Raw genomic sequence first — 21,869 nt, forward strand, 5'->3', positions numbered from 1 at the left:
CATCAAGTATTCTCGCAACGGTTGCAGTTACCGAGGCTGGCAAGCCTCTCTTGGACAGCGTTTTAACCCTGTTTAAAGTCCTAATTGACACTAACTTTGCCCTATTATATGGACGCTTAGAACATATGGACATGGTCTTGAATAATTTGAATGGTCAAAAGGTGCCTCCTGTTACTGCTGCTGTCTCAGGGGAGGGTCTGGTCTTGGATAACTTTTATATATCAGTTAAAGCTCCCTTACAGACACTACTAGGGTATCTGTGATCGAGAATGCACTAAATAGAGCTCAATGAGTAGGCCCTGTTAATCACTTGCACAATCTCCCCACAGGCACACCGGATAATGGTAGGTCATCTCACACCCCTCTGGTAGATATCCTTCAAATTTCAGCTAGGGCATTTGAAGGCCACGAGATTACTACCAATATAAAACATACTAAAGCAGTAATACACAATAACTGCAGACATTCCCAACAGTTGTCCAGGCCTTGTGTAGGCCCTATGAATCAGGAGAATATAGAAGAGGTGAGCTTGAACCTGCTGCCAGAAGCCACACCGTACATATTATTATTGGCATATGTTCCATCTCTTAGCCTCTAGGCTAATGAATCTTGGGAGACATTAGGGAACTGGGAACTCTGCTGGCTCGGAACTAAGACTGGACTAACAGAGGCCCTGTTCGCTGAGTCAAAAATAAGAAGAGTTGGATGGGTGGGGACAAGGGAAAAAACATTTCCAGGCGACTGTATTGTTCTTACACTCAGAACGCCTAGCTTCACACAGGCGATCTTATGAAGACTCAGTAGCGTTTACATGACAACTGGAGGTATAAACGCACTTCCCTTGGGACACTTCTACCCTCCAACAGATTACATCCACCATGAGGCACGACAGCAGAGATTTACACATTCAACAAATCATCCACAATTTAGTGTACCACTATTCAATAGATTTGATATAGTTTCATCTTTGGAAGACATAGATGGACTTCATTATGTACCTAATCATGTAGCGCAGAGCCAGTCTATTGTAAGCCACCCAAATAGATTCATTCCAACCTCAACCCAAACACTTTTTGATCTGAGGGATAATCCTTTTAATGATGTTACTTCTTGTAGTAACTGTGAACCATCTTGCAGCAACTGTTGTAGTTAGGGTGCTTATTGGTATAGCCTTGAGAATATTACCTCCGGGACCATGGCTCATAACTCTTCTAGTTATTGTAATCTTTCTGGCAATGATATTGATGATATTGACGACAACAACAAGATCCCCATGATATCATCAGGGAATAATATGACAGTTATACGTTGGGACGTTGCGGGGCAGGAAACCTGGGCCAATGACACTATACATCTTAACGGTTTCAAGACCTTCCACTCCAGGGCCATTCCATCCAGCCATGGTAGATCAAAGGGCGGCCTCTGTGTTTATGTATCTAATAAATTGGCCTCCAATAGTGTAACAGCAAATCCATCTAACCCGTTTTACCAAATTGTCCAGGTTGATTGCACAACCTCTTTTTCGTTGGTATTAGTTCATTTTTATAATAATGCCTGTAATTTGGATATAATGGATCCACTGTTCCAACTTGATGAGGAATTGGAAACTATTCTGAATAACGGTTTAAATGATTTTAACATCCAACCTTGTCAATTGTTGGCAGATAAAGTCTGTGGCATGATCTCTCCATCGGGTGACAACGTCTCCCATTTTGTTCATTCAGGGTACGGGGAGAAACTTAACGAGCTGCTCTTTAATGATCCAGGCTTTAGTAACAAACTCGGAGGCAGCCCGGTTGTAGTACACAGTACATTGGATGGTTGCAGGGGTAGGAGTGTCATTGATTTCCTCTTATTTCCCAAACGATACTCTGCATTAGTTCTTAACTTTATACTACATAACTTCATAATGAGTGATCATTTTCCAGAGAATTTTGTGTTGGATATTAGTCTTCAGAGTAAGCCTGGCCAAGGGCAATCCACCCTTGCTGCGGAAAACTTAGTACTCTCCCGTTCGAACGGCTATATCCTGCACTGGTCGGCCCATCCCGATTTTTACAGCAATTTTTTATAAAACAGAATAGGACTGTTTGGATGAGGCTGCCGATGCTAGTATAGTCATGGAGGCTTTTAGACACATCAGCGAGGAGATTATTGCTGGGCTGACTATTAGCCAGATTAGAAGGTAACAAATAAGCAAGGGTGGTTTTACCATGTGTGCACTCTTGCACACAATAAGTTAAAGAGGGCCTTGAAAGAGTTACCTAGGAATAATATAGAAGTACAAAATTGTAGGCAGGCTTATAAGCTAGCACTAAACCATTGCAAAAAGGTTCTTAAAGAGGAGGCTTGGGACCATCTGCAGGAAGCGAGCCAGAATAAAAAATCCAAGTTCTTTTGGCGTGTTATAAATTCTCTCTTTTGTTGTGACAATGATAAACCCAGAATAGAGGCAGCAAGTACAGAATGGGTGGCCTATGTTGCAAAATTATATATGGGCTCAGCTGAAAAAGATCAACATAACTCTGTGGCTGGGATAAGAGATGTCTCCCCTGGGCCTACTCTTTTTTGGAAATATTTTGATTTTAACTTCACACTGGAGGAGGTCATTCAGGCACTTGGTGCTAGCAAGAAAGGAAAGGCACATGGCCCGACGGGATCCCGATTGACATCTTTAAGGACAACACTGATCTCTTCGGCCCTCTCCTGACCATGGTCCTTAAGTTCTTTTGGGAAGCTGGTTTTCCAGGGTCCAATATTTAAAAAAGGAGACCACAACTGCCCTGCAAATTATAGACCCATCTCCTTGCTGAACTCGCTGGTTAAGGCGGTGAGTCGTATTGTGCTGGACAGACTACAGGAGTGGGAAGATTGTAACAATATTCTGTCCGACTTTCAATATGGCTTCCACCAAGGTGTTGGGACCCCAGAACAGGCCATCAATTTGAATGTGTTAGTGAGCAAGTACACACAAATAAAAGGGGATATCTGTTCCTGGAGTTTGTGGACCTGTCCTCCACTATCGACTGTATTGCCCATGATAAACTCTGGTCTATTATGGCCTCAATGGGTGTTGACTGTGCCATTGTCAATTTTCTCAGATATTTGTATTCAATGAGTTCTATCACCTAAGATTGATAAATCATCTGATTCAATACTTGATTCTATGATAGGGCTAATATTTTCTGTAAATCTATTTTTTGCACCTGGAGGTCTGTGCAGTAACGTCCTTTAAATGTGTAGTTATCACTTAAAGTGATACTAAATGATAGTAGTTCACAATCAGTGCAGCTTCCTATGGGGGAAACCTTTATTGACAGAGTGTCTTTAAAAATTATTGCTAAACCTCCTCCTCATTTGTTTTGTCTGTCATTTCTGATTATTGTAAATCCTGATGGATTAGCTAGAGCCAAATCAAATTAAATACAGAAAATTAGGGCTTTTTGCAGCACACCATTTAGTCCCAATTCAAACTTCATTATAATCACCACTTCTTAGGATATAGGTAACCCTCTAAAGGACAATTGAAACAACTCAATTACACTAATCAGAGAACAAAGATCCAGATAGGTCAATCTTCTTGTTGTTCAGCAATCCTTTATTTGTATATAGAAAACGTAAAAAACTCCCAGCACACGGTTTCCTGACACGTGTTTCATCTTTTTCTAAGACTTTCTCAAGGCTGGAATGTCAAACAATAATATAATAAATATAACATGCACAATACATACACTAACATGAAACAACATGTATACATTATACAATTCACTAACATATATAAAAGATTTTACATTCACAAACATGTAGTTAAAATAGTTATGCACTTGTATTAAACACAAGAATAAACCAGAGACAAAATTACACGTATTGCTATTGTACATTAGTCTGAATACCTAACGTACATGCAGTATAAACATTAGACATATACCTCCTATGTGGTTAAAAGAATAAGCAACAGACCCAAATCACCAAGAACTAAGGATAGTAAGTACTCATATATGTAAAAGTAAATTCCACTCTTGTCAATAATGAGACTGGCAGCATGCGGTTATAGAAGTAAGCAACAGAATCAAATCACCTTGCACCCGGGTACAATAACAAATTATCAGACTTATAAACGTAAAATGTCCTTTACCAAAAAACAGAGAGTGACAAGACTCTTGACATATAACAACCCAAACACATCACAACAGTGAGCGTGGACCAGCAGCCCAAACAGGAATCTACCCCATAAAAAGCAGAGAAAAGAGCAGAACCCACCATGAACATTTGTTTCAGGTGCCACAGTATTGACTAGACCAGCAAGATCATCAAAAGAGCTAGTGTATAAAGCCGGAATCGCCCAAAATACCGCTGTGTGTTCCCAAACCACTTCTAGGGAATACAGAAGTAAATAGTATATTGTTATAACGTTGACTGTACTTCATCACGTACAGAATAAACATCCGGCAGCCATGACTGCATCCCCATGGCCTAGGAGATTCACAGTTGGATAGTACATTAAAATATCAGTACTAATATTGTATCATGCACAAAGTGAATGTCCGCGGGCCATGACTACAATCGAGAGTTCTAGTCTAACGGAGTAACCCGATCCAATGTGCGACCGTAGATGCAGTGGTTGCTAAAGATATCCCATTCCTGTATCCACTGACCCCTTCACTAATGTGAATAATCTATTTGTTATCTAGACCCAATGGCTCTTGTAGCTGACTACAGCCAACTGTCTATCACCCCTGATGTGGTGAATCACACATATGTAGATAGCAACTGGGGGGGCTTATACACACAGTATACTCACCCCAATATCACAAAAGGTATTCCCAGTAGGATACTGGTATTTGTATAGGGAGTATCAGTGAATCAGCGAGTTGCATAAGCTGGACATGGTCTGTCAATTAGCCTGAAATGCCATAATGCATAAGTAATGTATACTCCTAAATCATATCTTGGTTCAATAGCAATCAGAACGTAATAAATCTACCCTAGTAAACTCACCACTGGACTTCTTTAAATCACCTGTAAGGTGTGTGTAGGTCCCTGTATCAACAATGTTGCGGCGTCCTCATCAAATCTGGGCTGTCCCTATACTGGTTTAAAAATGTTGTCCCCGCTCCTATACGAGTTGAGATCTGAAATAACAGACCATGAAAAAATATGAATACACCCCCTTGACCGCCTCATGTTAAATTACCAGCAGTTACCACATGCCCCACACTCACCTCACAATGGAACACATCATCCTCCATTAATAGAGCCAAATCGAAATCAGAGGTATTATCCACTCAGGTTCCTGTCACAAAAGCCATGTCAATTTTGTGCGCTGACAACAGCTCAGCAAATTCTAAATATGTTTGACAAGAGACCTTGTGTTGATGAGCAAACCTAAGACTGTTTTAGGTGCAGGTGATTGTTGGCAATGGACTTGTTGCACACTTGTGCAAGCTCTTGCTTTCTGAAAAAGAAATTTTGAAGAGCAGAGCACGCATGCATTGGGCTCCTTAGATAGATCAAGCTGAGGACAAGTGAGAGTTTTTAATAGGCCTATTAAGACTCAGAAGAACACATTTTGAATATGTCACTCTGAGTCCCTCATTTGAAATGTATATTTTAAAATAGCTAAAAGGAATTCAGGTTAAAATGCTTCGAACGGTAAAGAAAGTTAAAAAAGCACAAGTTTAAAAAAGATATACGCCCTATAGAGTCAATGCCGGTAATAGTCAGAATGCGTAAAAAAAACAAGAGTGTGGCAAACCTACCACTGGTGAAGAAATTGTTTATGATTCGGTACCTTCAGTCAGTTCCTGCAGCAGAAACTGTGGGGTGTGCAGCACCAGCATCATCATCTTCATCATCCTCAGCATCGTCCGGTGCATCGGGCACTTGGATCCAAGGGGCATTGGTGCGTACACATATATTGTGCAAGATACAACTTGCTATGTTTATCTTGCACACTATTTCCGGGGTGTACTATAGTCTGCCACCTGTGATGTCAAGGCACTGGAAACATGACTTTAGCACGCCAAAAGTGCACTCCACAATGGCCCTTGTGCGTCCAAGGGCAAAATTATACTGCCTCTGGGGCTGGGTGTTTGTGGCTCGGAGGAGTGTCATCAGTAAGCATGGGCGATTTTTGCAAATCTGGCATTCGCGAATTTGCGTATTTGCGAAGTCGCAATCCGCAAAATACGCGAATTCTCACAAATTTGTTGATTTTTCTTTGTGTTCGCAAGGGTTTCTGCCAGTTCGCGAGGGTTTTGTACCAGTTCGCAATTGCAAACTTACTTGTCGGCTCGCAATGGTCGCGACTATGTTGTTTCTAAGTCTGGTTCATCATCACAGGTTCACAGCACCCTCTGTTTCACCACTGCCACCATGTTTCAACCATGCCACCCTCTGGTACATCAATGCCACCCTCTGGTTCATCACTGTAGATTATGGGGGGAAGCAAGCACACCTGCCCTGCTTCAACTGACATGAATTAATTTGGGGTTGATTTATTAATGTTTCACTGTTTTAAAATTCCAGTCCGGCACCTGCTTCCTTATCTGTAATTTGCTTTCAGTTGCAGTGCAATTTTTTTTCCAGGACCTTTGTGGCCTACTTGTAGCTATTCTATGAACCTGCTGTGAGGGTCAGAGCAGGGTCATAGAATTGTTGCAACTAGCAACTGAACTCTGGAGGGGCCCCAGTTAGGAAGCACTACAGGGAATGGTTACTAATGATGAGTTTGAACTTTTGCACCTGCTGAGTGCTTTCAGTTTTGCAAAACTCTTTTTTCTGCAGAACAGCAACTGTAATGCCCCAAACAAACATAGGCAACTGAACTCTGGAGGGGCCCCTCAGGAAGTACTACAGGGAATGGTTACTAATGATGAGTGAACTTTTGCACCTGCTGAGTGCTTTCAGTTTTGCAAAACTCGTTTTTCTGCAGAACAGCAACTGCAATGCCCCAAACAAACTTACTTGTGAAAGTTGATTTCTAATCCAAAAGTGATCCAAAGAAAGTCAAAAGGCCTCAAATCCAAAAAAGTGCAGGCAAATGTCAACCTGTGCAGAATTGCAAATTTTGTAATTTCGCGAGTGCGAGATTGTTGCTGCCCGCCGCACCTACATGTTCGCAATTGCAAACTCTCGCGATGCGTCGCCAAACTCCCGCGGGATCCCGCAGCAAGATCCAAAATGGCGCAGCACTCGCAAAATATCGAGAAAAACAACTCGGCAAACGCTGAATGCCGGTAAGTGAATGCCGCACACCGCAATATTGTATCACCAAGAAAAAAATCCGCTGCATGCGAATTTGCGGATTTTCGGTAAATTCGCGAGAGTTCGCGGATTGCGAATTTACCGAAAATCCGCAAAATCCGCGAGCAGAACGGATTTTCCGCCCATGCTTAGTCATCAGCCATGGGGAGAGTGCATATCCTTGCTTGATCACCTGAAACATGTGGTGGAGAGATGTGTCCATAAGTTGTTGTGCATGCTGTGTTTGCGGCGTGTACATTGTGTGCTGTGTGATTTGTGCTGCTTTGGAATTCAGATTAGCCATATGTAGCTTCAGACAATTGACCAGCATCAATGGAAATTACATTGCCTCACAGCTGCCCGTCCCTACCCCAAGCCTATTTATTGTGTGCATTGCTCGGTTGCATCACTGGAACTCCAATGGCACGTCAAAGGCAATCACGTCTGAGCATGACCCGAGCCAAATGCAAACAGCAGCAGAGACCATGGTTCTCTACCATCTAGCACTATGACTCACCTGCCCTCCTCAAAGTCAACGCCAGTAGAAAGTACAACTGCCAATAAGCCGCACCAGACACAACTAACGTTCAGTTCTCCTGCTGCTGGTGCTGCCAGACCTTCACCACTGCCGAACACCTGCACTTCCAAATCCAGATCCAGAACAGCCACAAAGCAATACTCCATGGCACCCTCGGCTGCAGAGCCCCAGGAAGCCGGGCCCGCTTCAGGCACACCATCATAAACATCAAACACCACGTCATCTACTCCATGGAATACGTACTCATTTCTGACCTGAGATTCCACCTCACAAACCACAACAACTCCAACTCCAACTCCAGTACCCTCTGGCCAAAGCTTGCAAACATCAGACTGACCCAGCTCTTCACCACACTGACCCACAAGCCAGGACACACCCACAACCCCATCTTTGTATGTGGAAACCGCGTCCACTTCATTCACACCACCCAAGCCTCATGGAGTGACCACCAATGCATAGACTTCCTCATCGACAAACCCAATCCACCCAATCGCACAGCCCACACCACACAAAGGAACTGGAGCTGAGCCACCGAGGAGCTGCTCCACTCCTCCATCAATGGCAACACCCACACCGCTGCAGCCAACATCGACAGTGCTGCCAGGGATTTCCACACATGGAAATCCAACTGCTCATACAAACTTGACCCGCTATGCAACTCCAACATGCAAGGACAGCCGCCTCAGTCACCACCAATGTCGAAGATGCTAGATGCCTGGTTAAGAATGGAGCAACATCAAGACACCTAAAATACTTCACCACCTACAAGGAAACCCAACTCATACTCTCCCTCACCAAGGGCCCACAACCAACAGACTGGGCTTCCAGGAAGGATTGCAGTAAGTTTAGACATGGATGATCAACAGCTGCCTGGTACTCAACGTGGAGGAGACATAAGTCCTCATCCTCTTAACCACCTGATCAGCATGTGACAACCTGGTGGGCCACCGCCTTTGGCAGGCCCCACACCAATGACCCCAGGTACCCAGACATTGTACTTGACTCCTCTCTCTCCATGAACTAACAGGTCTACGGTGTAGCCTCCAGCTGCTTCGACACCATCTGCATCCTCCATGAGACATTCAAATGGATCCCCACCGAGTCAAGAAAGACAGTCACCCACGCAGTCATTACCATCAGACTGGCCTACGGAAATGCCCTATATGCCTCCATCGACAAGTCTGTGCTCTGCAAGCTCAAGACTATACAGGACACCACCGCCAGACTCGGTCATGTGTTCATATTTTCCTCGTAGGTCCAGACCCTCCATTGTAACTACTTGGTTTCCACATCTCCGAGCATTTGCTAATGTGTGGCAGAGGGGATGTGCTTGTGGGGATAGTGTGTCTACAAGGCTAGTCCCAGTAACCGCAGTCACTTGGGTTGTTATGTATGGTAGGTGGACATGTTACTAGGCATGTTGTATGACATTTGCTACACGTGTATTCTCACATTTGTGAGTTCCATGATTGTGGACTTGAGGTGTGTGGTGTGTTCAGTTAGCACTTACCCACAAGCAGTGCATTTCCATATGTGCCATCCTGAAATCGCTGGTTGATGATGGACTGACGGAAGATGCAGGAATCATGCACTCTCCCTGGGAACTTGGCTGCGACATTGGTGAACATGCCCTGGTGGTCCACAATTGCCTGCGCATTGATGGAATGTGTGTGCTTCCTGTTGCGGTATATGGGTGCAGTGTCTGCAGGGGGCACAAGTGAGACATGTGTGCAGTCAATTGCCCCCAACACCTGCGGGAAGCCAGCAATAGCATAAAAGCCTTGCTTGGTCTCAAGCTCTTCCAGCACAGTGTTGGGGAAGCGTAGGTGCTGGGGTGGCACGCTGATGATGCCATCCAAGACAATTGGGAGGAACCTTGATAGGGGTGACTGTGAGATTCCCCTAACTCCTGACAGTTGTTGGTTGGAAGGTACCAGAGGCCAACATATGCAACACTGCCAGGAGCTTTGTCTGCGGAGGGATGTTGGTTCTCCGCTCTGTTGGTGCCTGCAGCCTGGGGGCTATCTAGGTCAGAATGCGGAGGATGGATGACCTTTTGAGACTGTAGTGGGTGATGACATCCTCTGGCGTTAAGTCTGTGAGGGTGAGGCGTGGGCAATGGACCCGCTTTCTTCTTCGGCACTACCTCTGTGGTGGTCCTGGGGGCGGTGGCAGTGGTAGTGGTTGTTATGGCCTTCTTGATGCTCCATGCTGCATGAGTACTACCTCCATGGCATCAGTGGATCTGCATGAGTACTACCTCCATGGCATCAGTGGATCTTCAAATGAGGCTCTGGGCTAGTTTCCCTTATGTACTGTTCTTTATCACTATTTTTAGGACCATCTTTTTTCTGGTCTTAAGTCCCAGCAGCTAACAGGCTTTAGCGGCTGTATTTTTAACGCATCTTGGGCCCGGTAGATCATTGTAAGTATATTGAAGTGTGGTGTGCATGCGTTTTTGCATGGGAACGCCTACCAAGCATCTCATTAGCGATAGTTATTCTAACATAAGTGGCGATGGTGAAAAAACGGATGGTTTCACCTAAATTCTGTCACTAACAGCTGTTAGTGACAGCTTGAGAATACCGCGATAAAACTTTTGCTGCATTAGCGGCGAAAAGTGCCGCTAACAGGGCTTTAACTCATTGTCCATATACCTCTTAGTTCCCTGCATGCTAGAGGTTGCAATGGTAATGTGTGATTTTTTTTATACTAAAAAGTATTTGTTTTCGATGCAAAAAGTTCCAGCAGCTCCCCAGCGATAATGTTTCACACATGTAATCCCAAAACAAAACCAGCTTTAATAAAGCCAGAAGGTTGGCAGTCAACAACAGATCTATTGGAGTTACCAATGCTTATTTTTTTATGTTACCTTTCTTGTAGATTTAGCATATCCAGGTGCAATGAGTGCGAGGTAACTGTGCATACCTTGTTCTACCTTATCAACCTCAAAAATTGATATAATCAAATCTCCTCTACTATGCTTACAACAGAAGCTATAATATACAGTGATTTTGGTTACCGGGAGAAAAGTGTTGCTTTCTTCTCCTAAGGGAATCCCGCGCTGTGTCACTGCTTAATAACAAACGCCTGTCAGTAAAAAAAAAAGTCACTCGTGTCCTTGCTCGTGTGCTTTGTTGTAATGGAATCCAGAACCTTAATATCACATTAGGCTACTCTGCCCTTTGCAAAGAAACCCTGAAGGGACGCAAGGCGCAGATAGTTAAGGGCGCCGTGCTGCCTGCAGTAACACCAATCTAGGCGTCTAACTGAACCGTGCCATTTAGCAAAGGGCATAACGACGAACAGACAAAATGCGGCGCTGTATCCCAAAAGCGCACTGTAACCCATTTCAAATAGATTGGATCGAGAATGCAATATTTCTAACATCATTTCCGCCATGTGTGATTTCAGTCATCTCAGCATTTGGGACTTTAATATCAAATCCAAACTATGCACCGATACCTTATTTATGAAGTCATATTTTCTTATCAAATTATAAAAAGGCATGAAGGGATAGATAGATTTTTACAGCGCTGCGGCTTGCATTGATAACAATGGGGTCAGATCTAATCTCAGCTCTGTGCACCTTTGTGACCTTTCAACTGTATGAGGAATCCTCTCCTTGAGATGTCCTTGGCCTGCTCAACAAATCACTCAAAACACCTCGGGTTTCCTTCAAAATCACTTATTTCGAGTTGTTTTCAGAATTTCAGAATTTGTAGCGCACAACTGCTTTTTGACTTAATTCTTGTACTTGTACTATATTTTTCTTTTTTTCTTGCATTGGTGTAATTCACCGAGCACTGCAAAGAGTCGCCTCAGAGAGCTTTTTTTCAGAAGAGGTAGTCTCATGAATGTTCAGGAAAGAGTGGGGCCATCACTGCACTCTCAGCTAGCTCTAACATTGTTAGGATGCTCTGGTAACTAGGCTAGTGTCAATCTCCCATAATTGTTTTTAGAATCTCTGGGGCATATTTACATGTTCTTACGCATCTCTGCAAATCAGCATGGATGCGCCAGAACAGATTCGTCATGCAATCCTCTCCTTCCGCCATCAAATGGTGCAAGGAAGGGAAGATGCGTGACGCATCTTGAGGCGTATGGGCGGCACATTGCTGGAGTCGCGTCGCAAGCATGACTCCTGCAATGCACAGGGGCCACCCATACTCAACGTGGTGCGTTACTCCTTACGCCTGCTTCAGGCAGGCGTAAGGATTTGACTTAGCAGCGTCGTAAAACTGACTCAGTGAAATCTTGTAGATTTCACTGCGTCAGTTTTACGGGGCTTTCCTACGAAGGAACGCCCACCCTGGGACAGAACGCCCACATGAAACCTGACGCAGGTTTCATGTGGCGCAGGGCTTTACAACGTGACGCATCTGCTTAGATCCGTCACGTTGTAAATAAGTCGCAACGTGGCGCATTGTTTACGCCGCCGCTGCGTCACAAAAGTGACGCAACGGCTGCGTGAAAGTGTTGCAAGGGGCTTGTAAATCTGCCCCTAAGTACATTCTGTGGGTTAAAGTCTTCACTCACTAACATTGCATTTATTCACGTTAGGTTATTGAAAAGAAAGCCAATGAGCACGTTATGATGTGCCGTCTGATATTGCCGCTGCCCGCGTTCCCCGCAGGGGGACATCAGCGGGCAGCTCCCTTAGTGCACATTAGTCGAGCGCCCCACCCCCCTCTCCTCCAGTTCTTGGAGAGGGGGAGGCTCCAGCAGTTCCCCAGCCCCTCCTCCGGCCGTGTACACCGGTGACGTAGATCCGGGGGAGGGCGCGTTGGGCGGCGTGCCGTGTACTTAAGGCCCCTGTCGCCATGTTGTGACCTCTTTGCCGTTCATGCATCAGAGGTTTAGAGCTATGAATAGCAGTGTCAATTTAGATCTGGTGTCGTTTTTTTGCCGCCCTTACCTGGCAATCGGGCACCTTTGCTGCATCCAAGAGCAATATGATGCAACCTGCTGGGATCACCCCATAGTACCCCTTAAAATTGCTGTACATTATAACAAGAATCCCTGGTATTTATGTGACAATGGACGACCAATTCATGAAGCAGAGTTGACTAAATTATGCAGCAGGTAAACAGGTGAGTAGCTTCGGGTGTGAACCCCCAAACATATGCATGCATTCATGGATTGGTATTTGGGTCTGGGCACCCAGAATCGTGTCTGCTATGCCTGTGTTGTTTTTTTTACATTTGCTTTATTGGGAAATTTGAGATTCTGACCACCTGAATCTTACCCACTCTGCCATGCACCTGCAGGTAATTACAAATTATGCTGAATAATGCCGCATTTTTTGTGTCAGTATTATTTTAGGACTGTAGCAAGCATGAATGCCGCCTGGGCAAACATTCCACCCCATTGCTCTCAGTTTAACACCTGAATACAATTTTGAACAAATTAAAAGAGACCAGATAACCTTTGCATAGGGTCTGCCATTGAACGGCCTCATATGCGATGCTTTTTCTAATAAGTTGAACTCAAATTGAGCTAAAAGCGACACTGTTTGTTGACATCTGAAAATCATGCGGGAGGGTGGATTGTGTGGAAAATGTAATAAATTACATTTATGCATAAAATGCCCCAATAGCTTTTCACATTCGCCCAGTGGCCCTGAATATAACTGGCCCTGAGTCAGCTTTGACGATGTCAATGATAAATGTTTCAAAATAGGATTTGTTTGTCTCCCAGCGTCCGGTTAATTAATGTTAAACTATAAGATAAAGGCGCTGCCAATATGGAGTTCAAAATCACTGACTGCAGTATTCTTACCAGATATCGTCTTCTAGTCAGTCCCAACACGCCTTGTCTAACTTGCCTCAGGTGACAAGAAAATTCCCTCAGAATTTTTTGTGGTTCTTTTAATGAAATTAATATTCCTTGATGTACAGCTATTGGGATCTGGGGCTAGTGTGAGGTTCATCGACTTTCACTTAGAAGGTAACGTTCCTAGATCTTTGTCCCGAGAGGCAGCGCGGTGCATTTATGATAGCTGCAGCAGACCTGCTGCTTGAGGCAATGGCGTCCCAGTGCAATTAAACCCCTTTCAGATGCAGTTGCGCTCGGTGTCGGTGTGAAACATTATCCAGGGCACCTTTCCAACGCTTGCAACGCACTTTATATTTCCTATGGTAGTTCATACGTTTTCAAATCACCGCGCAATGTCACATTTAATATTGTCCTATTTAAACAACGGGCAAATTTGAACTTTATTCAGCCTCCCTGGAGAGATTTCTTAAAGTAATCAACAGGGTATTTCATTTCTATACATAAATAGGGTATAATGAGACTCACCAGAAATGTAGTCGTTAAAATAGGGACAATAACGATGATATGCAGGACTACATTAAACAGTCTCAAACTGAAAACGGAAATTACTTCAAAGTTTATGATAAAGAAAAACTGTCAGTCAAAAGAACAATCAATTTTATCAAAGGCGCTGGAGCCTTCTCACAGGACAGCCAATTCGGCAATGTGGTGATTATTTACTTTCTGGGCCAAAGAGGCACACGTGTAACCTTGCTCTAAATTTCACATGCCTTTTCAAGGGAGAATTACAAAATGCAGTCGAGTGAACAAATTATTTACAAAATATGTCGATGTTATTTACAGTGCCATGGAATTGCAAATCGGTTGCTTTAATTTATATACCGTTCTCTGCCAATAATACATTACTGCTTTGTGAGAGGACTGCTGTTTTTCCTATAAGCAAAGTCAGAACTTAATGTGTTTCCTGTTGTGTATGGCAGTATAAAATAAAACTGTTGTTCGCTGGATGAATGGAGGTGTGCATTTTTTTTGAAACATGCTTTAGTGGCCATACTAATAGAGTACCCTTCTCGCCAGCACAATGGTCTGCCAGCTCGATTGGTGAAATGATGATGGAGACGATTCTGTCTCTGCTGTGGTTTCACCCATCCGACGGAGTAAGGGCTGTCGGAGGTTGACCTGTATGTCGGCCCCCCAGAATAAGAGGGGTGCACATACAGGTCAATTTTCATTCAACGCCATCGCCAGCAAAACCCTGTCGGCAAGAGGTAGTGAAACCCAGTGGCAGTTCGCAGTGGGAGTGCTGTGGAGCAGTGGGGCGGGACGGGGGTAGTGGAGTTCTACATACAACATTAACGAGTTAAACTATTTACCCTGCGCTCGCTGCGTCCCCGAGTTGGCGATGCAGCGAGCGCAAGGTAATATTTTTATTACAGAGAATAATATACATAGAAAGTAGCAACATATATCATTTGACCATTCAAAGATGGACGCCATGGAAAACTATGCGAGATTTATATGTCTCAATGGAAACCTTTTCACTATCTACTTAGAGCCAAAATGAAACCTTTTCTTTTTTAATGTTTACATTTATGTTTAAAAATGGCGATTTTTGATGACCTTACCGACATTGACAAAGGCGTTTAGCTGCAACATGTCTGTCTGTTGTTTTGTTTAGTGGTGAATAAACCTTGGAAAATTATCCTCCAGTGTGCACCACCTTCATGACCAGTGAAAAAGCCATCTTCTGGGAATATATATATATATATATATATATATATATATATATATATATATATATATATATATATATATATATATATATATATATATATATATATATATATATATATATATATTCAGTTCATCTCACTATTTTGGTATTTCTCATGTATGGTTGTTCCTAATATTTCTATTTTAGCGAGGTCAAAAAGAGATCCAATTAGTGGCCTACTGATTTTGCTCGATTACTTTTATTTTTTTTACACGATTTTTCACTATCTGCAAAGACTAAACAGAGTATTGCGACTTTGTGCTTGTTTGTAAATAGAGAATGATCCAAAGAGAACCAATTCTAAAACAGTAAATGCTTGGACAACAATCAATCAAATGGAGAGACAAGCAGGCACGACGGATTAAAAAGGGGGGAAAGGCTTGCGTTAACTACCGTTCACTATCTGCAAAGAGAGAGTACTACTAAGACAAAAGAGGGGAGGGGGGGTGCAGCGTTCAAAGCACATCAGCGTGCATAAATACGAAAATGTTTTCATCTATCACGTACTTGACATTTTAAAGCTTTTCATATTTGCTATTAAAAAACCAATGAAATTCACAGAAAAAACCATAGGTTATAGTGGATATATAGTTAGGAATTTGCATTTACAAAACCTTGAAAATTCAATGAAAAAACCATTGGTTTTAGGCCATATATAGTTAGGGATTTGCATTTACAAAACCTTATTTTACTCGCATAAAACCATTGAAATTCCATATATAGTTATAAGCGCTAACTATATATCGCGCACCCGCAATCCACTGCTGATGATGTCACATATTACATCATTCATGACATGGTTAGTGACATCACTGATGACATCACTGATGACATCTCAAATGACATCACTGATGACATCACTGAAAACATCTCATTTGACAAGACTGATAACATCACTGATGATATCATTCATGTGATAATACGATGAACCTCTTCAGACTCTAATATAACCTTAGATACAATAAGTGTAAACAGACACTCACAGACTGTCACTCATCCATGGAGTTACTCACACACCTAGTCAGTCATGCAAAGAATCAATCACACCTCCATTTCCTCAACTATACAGTTATACAAAATTTACTTATTCAAACATATACTAACACATATTTACTCTATTATACAATCCCTGATACAAGTTCACAATGATCCATACAGCCACTCACACATTCACTGGCTCTTATGCACAGTTATTTATATATGTCAACTCTCACATGTACTGTGTTTTACATGTGTACTTACTTTGACATGTAGCACTGAGATATCCATTCACTCTCCAATGCACTCATGCACACAGTCAACCGCCCATACAGCTGTTTCCACATGCACTTTTGAAACCATACATCTAGTGAATCAACTGCTCACACATCTATGCACAGAGTCATACACCTCCCAGCCACCTACACACACACTCAGTATCCCATACAAATACTTGGGCAACCAATCAATAACCCATATAGTTACTCATATAGCTACTTATCAACACATGCAACAGTTTACAGAACAACAGACATAATGATGCACTAATTAAGACAGTTTAGTCACTAACCCATGCACTCAGTGAGACACATTTAATCACTCACTCATACAGTCAGTCATGCACCTACTAAATCCTTCATCCAGACACTTATACATCCACTCATTCTTCAATATGTAAGACATATTTTAACTTTACAGAAACATACAGTCACTGGATGTTGTCATCAGTGATGTCATCAGTGATGTCATTTGAGATGTCATCAGTGATGTCATCAGTGATGTCACTAACCATGTCATGAATGATGTAATATGTGACATCATCAGCAGTGGATTGCGGGTGCGCGATATATAGTTAGCGCTTATAACTATATATGGAATTTCAATGGTTTTATGCGAGTAAAATAAGGTTTTGTAAATGCAAATCCCTAACTATATATGGCCTAAAACCAATGGTTTTTTCATTGAATTTTCAAGGTTTTGTAAATGCAAATTCCTAACTATATATCCACTATAACCTATGGTTTTTTCTGTGAATTTCATTGGTTTTTTAATAGCAAATATGAAAAGCTTTAAAATGTCAAGTACGTGATAGATGAAAACATTTTCGTATTTATGCACGCTGATGTGCTTTGAACGCTGCACCCCCCCTCCCCTCTTTTGTCTTAGTAGTACTCTCTCTTTGCAGATAGTGAACGGTAGTTAACGCAAGCCTTTCCCCCCTTTTTAATCCGTCGTGCCTGCTTGTCTCTCCATTTGATTGATTGTTGTCCAAGCATTTACTGTTTTAGAATTGGTTCTCTTTGGATCATTCTCTATTTACAAACAAGCACAAAGTCGCAATACTCTGTTTAGTCTTTGCAGATAGTGAAAAATCGTGTAAAAAAAATAAAAGTAATCGAGCAAAATCAGTAGGCCACTAATTGGATCTCTTTTTGACCTCGCTAAAATAGAAATATTAGGAACAACCATACATGAGAAATACGAAAATAGTGAGATGAACTGAGCTCCACACCATGAGGGCTGCAAGACAGCTCGGCTCCATCACCCATCCCGCACAAAATAACGACAAACCCTATGCAAATATTAAAAATATAGACAACACACCAGCAAAGAAACAGGGTAAAACATTTTATTAAAAAACTATTTACATAACGTTGGTTTATAAGATGATATCAGTAGTGGACCGATGTGTGAATAGATCGAAAGCAGCACAAGGCTCCAAGATCCGGATGGCAAGCTCCTGGATGTTGGGTGCCATAGTTTAGAGTTCTGAATTTGAGCCTTTTTCAATGCCTGTGCTTTGTTGAATCAAAATGGCGGCTTGACACAAAGCTGACTCAAGCGTTGCTACTGATGCTATGCAGACCAAAACTGGTTTTCAGTTTGTACATTTTTCTAGATTTTTCAATCCAAGTTTGGTTGACTTTGTAGAACGATGGCTTCAAATTTTCAACATACGGTGTGGTGGCGCTGACTGGGAGGGGGCGCTTCGCTCCTGCCCCCTCCCCAAGTAAGATTTTCATACGTGAAAGTACGTTAATGGTTTTGGTCCCTGAGATGCTTCGATGTCACTGCCATTCTCAAATAGCATAAGTTCTGGATGTTGGGTGCCATAGTTCAGAGTTCTGAGCAGCGCTTGTAACACTGTCTGAAGCTTATTTCCACCTACTGCAGCTTCACTATTCTCAAAGTAAGTGAGTGTCGTTTGTGGACCTGACTGCATTAGAAAACTTGGGCGGTGTGATGGCCATGGACTCGGAGAAGACGCTTGGCTCCGACACCCTCCCCAAGTCTTATAGCACTGGTGTAGCCTGAGATCGCCCCCGACATAGGCGGCCGGCTCCCGGGGTCCGGCGGAACTTTTTGCCTTTTGATGACTCTTCAATTCTGGACCTTGTCCCACAATCCGTTTCACCTGAAGACAAGCTGTAGTGGGGCGCCCCTTTACCGTTTTAGTTGCCATTCCGCCCGCTTTTGCTACACTGTGCCTCTTCCGCCATTCAGCTGTTTACCGCCCGCTCTTGCGACTACAGCGTCTCGCTCACCATGTAGTTGAGTTGCTCCCGCTCTTGCGGTGCAGCGATAGGCGGCTGCCACATGGCTCTCAAAATGGCGGCCGGCTCTTCGGTTTTGGGCCTGGTCGACTAAAATGGCCCTGGGACACATTGGAACTCGGACGCTTCCCTGATAGGGCTTGGGTCCCATTCTCGAAAAGCGTCCCCTCAGCCGTGAAGATTCTACAAAAGTCTTGGGGGCCTCCGACTCCCGCAGGCTTCTGGTGGGGAGCGGCTGCCATGATTGCTCGTGGAATGGCCACGACGGAACTACGAGATGGTAGTGGTCTCATGCTGATGCCAGCTTTAGTCTGAAACATCCAGAAACACTGTAGACTACCAATTCGATCAGTTCCGGTAGCGCCCCAACATGACCCGGAAGAGAAGAACTTGCCCTCCCCTCTTTGACTGATGGTTCTTCTTGCCTGTCCCCTCTGTTGTCATTTAACAGAACTTTTTGGACTGCTGAAAGGGGTTGTGTTCTGAACACTGGTTGGTGGAGACATTTTGACTATATTCTTGACCTACGTTGTCGCGTAATGCGTTATATGACACGCCGCGTTAGCGCACCCGGAAGTGATCCGAGGCGCGGCGCGCAGCGCGTAACGTAAGCATAACAGGTCATGTGACTTGTTAATAAAACTTTTCATTGGTTCATTTTACTTTTGTTAATTTAATGATGAAAAGCTTGGTCATATGACCTAAAAATTACGCTTTTTATTGTTTTCGAATATTTTTTTTTCAAACATATGTTGTAATATTCCAGGCTAATGTACTTTCCCGGAAAATTTACAACTGTCTTGCAAGTAAAATATATTCCTTTTTCGAGAAAAAGGGCGTTTCTTCCTTCCATGACGGAACCGTTGAGTAAAAGAGATTCGGCCTGCTGTCTTAGTCGCCGATACGCCTGATTATCAGATTCTTATCGATCACTTTATGTTGCAGACATGAAAAACACAACTGCCCTTGACCATTTATCTTTACTGCGTTCCTACATATTATACCTTTTATCCGTCATGTAATTGGACTGCTTTATTTCACTTGCCTTTTACTGATTCGAAAACAGTGACTAAAAGTAAAAACTTTACCAATGTAAATACTACTACCGTGTTTTGTTTTAAAAACCTTTATTGTGAAAATGTCAGTATACAAATACGGGCCTATAACCACGTGGGCCGGCCACGGAGCAAACTGAAATCGTATATGATGAGGAGACATTTACACTGTAGAGGAACGTAACGAGCGGGCCATTAGGTTGCAAGAACTAAGGTGTCTAACAGTTGCGGAATCGGTGGACATACATTTTGTAATTAAAATAGGACAGGGCCACTTACAATAACATTTTCTAGATATACATTTGCGGGCAAGGAGTTACGAGTCCCATTTATACCGGCGCCATTTTGGGCGAGGCCGGGCAGGTCCAAGATATAGTCAAAATGTCTCCACCAACCATCGGCCAGACCAGAACCCCTTTCGGCCCTTTATGCTACAAGATGGTGTCTTCCATTCAGAAAATATTGTTGGCAGCATTTTGAAAGGAAACAGAAACAGCCGTTCTCCTAGTGAGTTTCACATTGTTACATTTAGGAAGAATGTTGAAGAGTAGTATGTGGAAAATCTGAAGCCATTTTTCTACAAACTCTTAATCAGACTTGGATGGAAAAAAAAAACATGAAGAATGTACAAACTGAAAACCAATTTTTGTCTGTATAGCATCAACAGTAACGCTTGAGTCAGCTTTGTGTCAAGCCGCCATTTTCATTCAATCAATAGCGTCCCCCTGCACACATTCAGGGACCTGGTCGTGTCTTCAGATGAAACGGATTGTAGCAAAAGAAGCAGAAAGGAAAAGGCAAAAAGTTCCGCCGGACCTCGGGAGCCGGCCGCCTATGTCATGTGCGACCTTTGGCCACACAAGGGCAATAGTGAAGCTGCAGCAGATGCAAATAAGCTTCAGACAATCTTACAAGCACTGCTCAGAAATCTCAACTGAGGCACTCAACATCCAGGACTTGCCATTCGAATCTTGGCGCCTTGTGCTGGTTCCGACCTATTCACACATCGGTCCTGGATCTCGGCGCGTTCGACTCACTGTACCGCAACAGTGACCGCAATTCAGCTGGACAAGCCGCCATTTTCATTCACTCAATAGCGTCCCCCTACACACATTCAGGGACCTGGTCGTGTCTTCAGATGAAACGGATTGTAGGAAAAGAAGCAGAAAGGAAAAGGAAAAAAGTTCCGCTGAACACCACCTTGGGCAATAGTGAAGCTGCAAAAGGTGCAAATAAGCTTCAGACAGTCTTCAACTTACTCTGATTCTTATAATAAACTTCAGATAGTCTTACAAGCACTGCTCAGAACTCTCAACTGAGGCACTCAACATCCAGGACTTGCCGTTCGGATCTTGGCGCCTTGTGCTGGTTCCGACCTATTCACACATCGGTCCACTACTGACATCACCTCATAAGCCAACGGGGCACCCCACGCCGACTTTCGGCGCAGCATTGTAGGATGGCCACACCAGTGCGGCAACTTGCTGGACACAACATCGGGGCCATCCAGATCTCGGCGCGTTCGACTCACTGTACCGCAACAGTGACCGCAACTCAGCTGGACACGCCGTCTTTCGGCGCAGCATTGTAGGATGGCCACACCAGTGCGGCAATTTGCTGGACACCACCTCGGTGCCATCCGGATCTCGGCGCGTTCGAGTCACTGTACCGCAACAGTGACCGCAATTCAGCTGGACACGCCGTCTTTCGGCGCAGCATTGTAGGATGGCCACACCAGTGCGGCAATTTGCTGGACACCACCTCGGTGCCATCCGGATCTCGGCGCGTTGTGCTGCCTTCGGCCTATTCGCACATCGGTCCGCTACTGACGCCGCCTCACGTGCCAACGGATTTTCTACGCTTTTTGTAGCCCTATGCCGCATAACAGGTCATGTGACTTGTTTATAAAACTTTTCATTGGTTCATTTTACTTTTGGTTTCCTAAA

This window comes from Lissotriton vulgaris, chromosome 10 (genome assembly GCF_964263255.1).
Source record: "Lissotriton vulgaris chromosome 10, aLisVul1.2, whole genome shotgun sequence".
Taxonomy (NCBI): domain Eukaryota; kingdom Metazoa; phylum Chordata; class Amphibia; order Caudata; family Salamandridae; genus Lissotriton; species Lissotriton vulgaris.